This window comes from Pan paniscus, chromosome 10, assembly GCF_029289425.2.
Source record: "Pan paniscus chromosome 10, NHGRI_mPanPan1-v2.0_pri, whole genome shotgun sequence".
In the NCBI taxonomy this organism is placed as follows: domain Eukaryota; kingdom Metazoa; phylum Chordata; class Mammalia; order Primates; family Hominidae; genus Pan; species Pan paniscus.
The window spans coordinates 22,788,304-22,795,450 of NC_073259.2; positions in this window are offsets into that span (position 1 = coordinate 22,788,304).

The window sequence follows — 7,147 nt, forward strand, 5'->3', positions numbered from 1 at the left end:
TCATGTAAGAATTCCTATACTCCCAGCCGTGCTATCCTATTCATCCCATGTGAAAGGAAATGCAGAGAGGTTCAGGTAAATTATTACTGACAACTGTTTATCCTGTAACAATTATTATAGAGCAAATTAGCAATATTAGAGACATCAAAACAATTCCAAAAGAGCTGTATCTTGTACTTGGCATATACTAATTCAAGAGGTCAGTGCTTCTCTGCCAGGAGGTGGCATGTGTATGTACTCTCTTAAGAAATCTGTAAGATAAAGATCCTTAAAACTTTAATATTGATTAGAAATTTAGCCTATCCATAAAGTGTTGCTTTTTGTCTCTGTAACAAGAGTAATGATTATTACATGATATTAGTGGATGTGGGGTAAGAGATTGCCAAGTTAATAACTCTAGAAATTTATATTCTTAGACAAGAAATATAGGCACTTGTGAAAGTTTAGGAATTTTTATGGGGGGCTATGTGTCATTGCAATAGAGTATCTCACTATACTCTGTAGTGGCACTTAAAGTATCTAAGTAGGAATACTCTACCAATTTAGGGCAAATAATGATGTAAAGAATGAATTACACAATCTGTAAGCAACCACTGTGTTGAATTTCCTATGGAAAAAAGGCATGATATCACTAGTGCCTTAAGCTTAAACCATTTTGATATGTTATAAACTGGAAATGATAGTGACCTGAATGCTTAAGAAGCACTAGAAACTAGAAAATATGAAAATCTGCAGGTGGAAACCTTAAATATTGCATACTTCTTTGGCTGGTTCTTTCTTCATGTTGCAAACATCAATTATTAAATACTACCAACATTATTTAAGTAGTCACTTTTAATCATAATATTTTACATGTATATTTATACCACCATAATGAAAGGTCCCAATGTGTTTTACAGACTATACATAGCTTTATTAGTAAAATGTGGCTATCTTCACTAAAAGCACATTTTTATTCAAGATAATTGTACAATGCAATAGACATAGATTATGCTAATAGACAAGAGGAAGAACATGAATAAATAAAAGCCATAGATAATCCCCAAATCTAATTTTAACTACTATTTTAAATTTTTCTCTTCCACCAAACCTTTATAAGGGCTGCTAACAAGTAATAAAATTGACTGATTGGTATTTCATTTTCCCTTCCTTCTGTTGCTCACCTATAGGTGGAAATGCTAACAAGTATGGGAATAGGCATGAGACAGGAAGTAAAGGAAAAAGGCAATAGAAGAAGTAAGAGGTAATCCAACACCTGGGTAATCAGCTCATGAATAACAGAGAGTTGACTGAAATGATAACACTTAAATAAGTACTGTAATAAACTCTGTAATCAGTATTCTCAGTGGCCTGGTGGCAAGAAAGAGAACTACTATCTTTACAAGAAAAGGGAAGTCCATGATTTTTAAAGGATTTGTGCTACAAACAGGATATTAAGCTTCAGTGCAAAATACTCGGGGTATTTCAACTGGAGAGTTTAGATCACCTCTAAAATGCCTTTCTTATATTGTATAAAGACTCCAAGTTTATAAGCAGTCTTAAATGAACATATATATTTATATTTATATATAGTCATGATGTTATCACCACATATAAAATTCACTAATCACAAAATTCAATATTCACAAAATGTGATAAGATGAAATATTTTGGTTTTCTCCAAATTATCTTTCTCCTTAGCTGCCTGAAGTTACAGATTTTTTTTTTTTTTTGAGACACAGGAAAGTATTGTGAAAAGAATGAATACTTGGATTCAATGACTGCACTCCATCCCAATAAAAAAGCACATCTATCTATAATCATCTTGCATAGGTACACAGTTTATCAGTTATTTTACCATCACTCCTAATGGAGGATTGTGTCTTCAGTTCTTTTTCCTTGCTCTATCACTGGATTGTATAACACACACAAGTAAGGAGGAGTTGGTTGCTTACTGGCAGGAATAGAAACACTGATTATGGCTTCCTCTTAGGTCTCTTTCAATCTGTTTGTTTTCTGTAATCATTTTATACATGTCTGCCAACAAACCCTCCAATAAGAATTAAATGAAGTTCTTCCACTTATAGAAATTTTACCTTCCTGGGCCACTAGATATTTACTATATTTCTTAAATATTCTCAAGTAACATTTAAAAAAAAAATTTAAGCATTTTTTTTTTCACAAAAGCCAATCACTCTCTTGCCACTTTCAGGCAAACCCACTTTTGAATGCCCATTTTTACTTCACAAAGCAATATTTTGACTTCCAGATCTAGAGTCTTAACAATGCCAAAGCAAACCATAACTCTCCTGTTACACAATGCTGAACACTGGAAAATAAGTTAGTGACCTCACCTCTAGATATATGCTTAATATCACACATTTGTATTTTGGGTATTAAAACTCCTGTATTTGTCACTCCTAATTGGATCCTAAGCAGAAAAAAAGCAGTTCACAGCATGCCCTCTGCGAACTGTCATAAACAGAAATATGAGGCAGTGCCAAATCCCCCAAGGATTGACAGCCAATGATTAGGATGTTTTAATTTAGTGGACATACAGAACTTCTTTTGACATCTAAATGGGTGAGTGCCATAAGTAATCTATTTTTTGCACATATTCAAATTTAGAATGAACAAAAAGTAACTTAAAGTAGCATTTAAAAAAGTAGAGTTAGCAGAGAAGTTGATTTCTCCAAAAATAATGAATTACCACAACTGAAATAATTAAAATAGGTTATAGACATTTTCTTTCTAAAAAAAAAAAATCATGGTATGAAGGAAACACATGCACATGGAGAGTACTGTTTTATTTTTTTATTTTTATTTTTTGCCATGCTCTCTCTTTTGGCTCAGTTACTCACATATCTATAAAATAAATATTTTTTCTTGTTACTTGAGACAGGGTCTCACTCCTATCAGACAGGCTGGAGTGCAGTGGCACAACAATGGCTCACTGCAGCCTCCACTTCTCAGGCTCAGGTGATCCTCCCACCTCAGTCTCCCTAGTAGCTGGGACTACAGGCATACACCACCATGCCCAGCTAATTTTTTGTATTTTTAGTAAAGAAGGGGTTTCACCACATTGCCCAGGCTGGTCTATTCATCATGAATAAAAAGACATAAATGGGAAAGGTTATAGGTAACCTCTTTTGATTTAGAGAGAGACTGGATAATGGACAGTTGGAAAGGCCTACTGGAACATTGGGTTAGACTGCTAATCAGTTCTATTTTATTGTTATCATTTATTTGAATATACCTATTCTATAAAATTTAAAAAATGGTGTAAAAATTAGAAAATTTTACCACTTTTTTTCTTTAATTTAATTTTTTAGGCAGGGTCCTGCTCTGTCACCCAGGCTGGAGTGCAGTGGCATGAGCATGGCTCACTGTGGCCTTAACTTCCAGGCTCCAGCAATCCTCCTTCCTCAGCCTCCCAATTAGCTGGGACTACAGGCATGTGCCACCATGACTGACTATTTTTTATACTTTTTGTAGAGACAGGTTTTTCCATGTTGCCCAGGCAGTTCTTGAACTCCTGGGTACTGTGTCTGGCCTCACGCTATCATTTTAAATTTCCTGTAGAAGTTTCATTTACTCTCAAGTAGGTCTCCCAACTCACTCATTTGTTGCTTGCTGTGATCCAGATAAAAATTTTAATCTTTTGACTTCAAATTTTAATGATTGAATGTTAATAATGATGAAGAAAAGTTATTATCCATTTGCTACCAAACTCTTGAAGAATTCTAGTTCTACTCTTGAGCGTATATTTCGATAATGAGGAGAGAAAAAACTCTTATGGAAGCTTGACAGAAGTGGGGAAATATTACCTTTGAAGCAGAGAATGAACACCCTGTCTTGCCTACTTCACAGCTTATTTCTGGGATAACCCTGAATACAACATCTCAGAATGTAATGCTTTATTCCTGTGCCATGATTTTAAGAAAAAAAAATTGACCATTAGAAAAATAAAATGAGTCTCATCAGCATGTGAATTTGAATTTGTAAATCACCTTTTCCTTGGAAATTTTATCTTAGGAAGAAATACAGTCCATAGAATGAAGGATGTAATGGCTCCATCACTGTTAAATAAATATGATCGGGAAACAATCAGAAACATGGTATTTTATTTTTATATGAGTTATTTTGCTTCATGGGAACCAGCAATATTTCATATGTATGATCTTTCCACTTTTAATGGCATTGGTCCTAAGAGTTTGAGATAAAAGTTATTTTAATTATTATTAGGAGAAGGGGGTACTAATAATAGCTTATATCAGTTTATTTGCAATAACACGACTAGAATGAGTAAGTGGAACAGTTGACTAACCACAGTGATTTGCATGTGGGATCCTATAAAATCATCTAATGAAATTAACAATTAAATGAATTTAGTAGCTTTTTTTTTCTCGTAAAACTTTTTTGAATTTTCTGGTGTTTTCTTCTTCTACACAGGTCGTGTAATTGTTTGTATTTTGTTCTTCTTTTTGATTTTTGTTACAAGTAGAGAGGCATATAATCGACTAAGGGGAAAGAGGGGGACAGTAAAGAGTCCTTGGCATTGGCCATGAATAGCTACTTTTTGTTGGACTTTAAATGGTGCTGAGTTCTGCAAACATAGCACCAACTCTAGGGCTATGAGCTATCGGCCACTGATTAGACCAAATCTGGAAAGTCCTACTTATTTTCAGTCAAGAAAATTTAAAGGGTACAAGGAAAACTAGTGCATTTTCATGAAAAGGTTCCAGGATTTTTTGATGGAGTATGTCGTGTTATATGGAGTAATTCTAAATGTTTACCTTAATAATGATTTAGCTCAGACATTATAACTATATTCAGATATTTGGAAGCCTTCCATGTGCAGTGGATTCAACTTAATATAAACGGTACCTCCAACCTTCATATGTAACATTTTAAGATCCACAAGAGGTAACTTGATATAAGGAAGAACTTTTTATTAATTTTCTGCATAGAATACGTTGTTTGTGAGACCGTAAACTCCCTATTGTTTGGATTGTTCAAACAGAGAACGGATGGTAAAATAGCTAGACTGAATGGCTTTACAGAATATTGAATTTGGGATTGGACTTACCTTGTTTCAAATCCTGATTTCAAGACTTATGAACTGTGCAATCTTGGTATAGTTACTTAAATTTTCTAACACCCAGCTTCTTGTTTTACAACATGAGAATAATACATACCTCATCAAGTGTTTATGGGCTGTTATAAAGCATGCAAAGCAATTACTGCAGAATATGATACCTGTAGAAACTCAAAAATAGTAATTGCCATTTTACTGCAGAATTAGTTTATTCATTAAAGGTTACTGGAGTAAAATGTTTTGAAATGTCCTCAGGTCACCATGATAGGGCTCCATTTAACCATGATTTCTAGAATTTATCTAATACTCACCATTATAAAATAGATGATATAAGTGACACTCTTTATCTAATTACAATCACGGCATGGTGTAACAGTAAAAGTTTCCCATGACATGAGATTAACCGTAATTGAGTGAATATTATAGAACAGGATCTCTTATTCAATCATGATAAGTGAATAACATTGAGCTAGCTATTGTAACTAGCTATTGTAACCCACCAACTCTAATTGCATGTTACCACCTTTATATAAGTGGTCAGTAAATGGAAGCACATATTAGCTAGAGTTGGCTCGACTTGCAATGGCCCTCAAGTTTCTCATTTGTTCATTTCACTTTTAGTTTATCTTTCTAAAATTCTTAATACATGGCAGACCACGTTTCTGAAAAATATTTATATACATGTGTACATGTCTATTAGTTTCTTCATTTGAGCAATGCTTTTACTCTTCTCTCTTTTTTTTTGCATACCTAAGAGAGCTTTCTTCAGATAAAATTTCTTTTTAGCAAGTCATTCTCAAGTATTGTTCCCTAGCATATCTGTACAACTGAGTTCTAGATAATTTATGGGTTCTCACTTTGCTCAATTTTCAACCACTTTTGAAAAATGTGATAAACCAGAAACCCAAGTGAGTTAAAATCAGTGGGTGTATTTCCCCGATATAGCTGTGTCTTCTGAAATTCATATGGAAATAATGTTTATATGCTCCTGAGTGCTTCTTTTCAAATTTCTTTTATAATGTGGAGTTAAACTCTTCATTTTTTCATAGTGTATCATTGATGATGTGATCATGAATAATCCCTGAATTATACACAAATATGTGTTCATTACCAGACATACCTTTGTCAATCAAAAAAAATCAATGAAACAGTGTTTTATTCAGGATTCTTGGTTCAAAGCAACAGGGCGGTGGGGGCGGGGAACACTGAGTACTTTTAAACAGTGAGAGAATCATTGCAAGCAAATCTGGACTCAGAAAATCAGTAGAAAGCTGACATACCAAGTTTGGAAAATTGGCAGAAGCCAAAAGAGATCTGGAGCATGAACAGCAGGACCCAGAGGAAGGGCACGCATCAGGAATCCGATGGTTTGCACACCAGCTAGGCTGTTGCTTGAAACCTGACCTCCCAGTGTCCCTCTGCCACTAGAATAGGATTCAACTTTTCAGATTAGGTCACATGGCCAAATCCTGGCTGTCATCTCTAGGTGGAAAAGGGAAGAATATGTCTTACTTTTCCCAAAAGAACTAACAGCTTGAGGAAGTTTGGTGTGAGAGGTGAGCCCCAGCAATTTCCATTCAGGTAAGAGTACACAAATGATAAAATTCTTACAAAATAGATATTGGTATAGCTGGGTGCAATAGGAAAAAGTAGAGTGGACCATAAGACCAAACTTCTTTAATTGAAAGAAGCAAATTGTATATTACTCAGAAATACTCACAAAAGTATAGTTTGTAAAAATGTTATCTGCTGACTGTATTTTTTCCACATTTGTTGAAAATTACTCAAGAAAATAGATTTTTATTTAGGATAAATCTTTTTTTTAACAAAATTTTTCCTATAAAACTGTATATATCTACCTTTTATATTATGAACAAGCATCCATGACAGTGTCTTAGTTGCCACAGTAGACATATCCAGGACTAGTAGGATTATCCAAGTTGTATCATAATGACTTCAATGAAATTTACCAAAAATACGATGAAGGAATATTTATTCCTAAATATCATTAAGCTTAGGAATTTACAAAAGAGGAATAAACACTATTATTCCTTTCAAATTGATTCTTTT